The sequence below is a fragment of the Dendrobium catenatum genome, unplaced genomic scaffold (assembly GCF_001605985.2).
Source record: "Dendrobium catenatum unplaced genomic scaffold, ASM160598v2 original_scaffold_41206, whole genome shotgun sequence".
Taxonomy (NCBI): Eukaryota; Viridiplantae; Streptophyta; class Magnoliopsida; order Asparagales; family Orchidaceae; genus Dendrobium; species Dendrobium catenatum.
In genome coordinates, this window is record NW_021359664.1 from 1 (window position 1) to 307 (window position 307).

The following is a 307-nucleotide window of genomic DNA, read 5'->3' on the forward strand; positions in this document are numbered from 1 at the left end:
AAGTAGTTTTGAAGCTCCATTCTGAAAAGCCTTCATGCTTTGCCTTTATCTCTTTTAAAATGTAACCTTGTTTCATCGTCGCATCGATTCGGCACTCCATATCTTTGTACAATTTCTGCATAAAAAAAGAGCTATAAGTAAAAGGAGGTGCTGAGAAAGTTCTTGCACTAACAGTATTTTGTAAGAAGTAAATTTAAAAAGCCTACTTCCATAGCTGCCCATTCTGAGAATCTTGAATCATGTACTGAAATTGATGATTTAGAAAAGAATAGAGCAGGTGACATATGCTGAACATTGAACTTCCTAC

General features: G+C 35.2%; 1 long non-coding RNA gene across 1 annotated transcript; it reads right to left on the reverse strand.

The window, feature by feature from the left end:
* Positions 1-11: 11 nt before the first annotated feature.
* On the reverse strand, positions 12-307 carry LOC114578466. Its single transcript, XR_003699486.1, has 2 exons — positions 207-307; positions 12-115 (listed from the first exon to the last, which is right to left on the reverse strand). It is a non-coding gene; the product is annotated as an uncharacterized LOC114578466 (long non-coding RNA).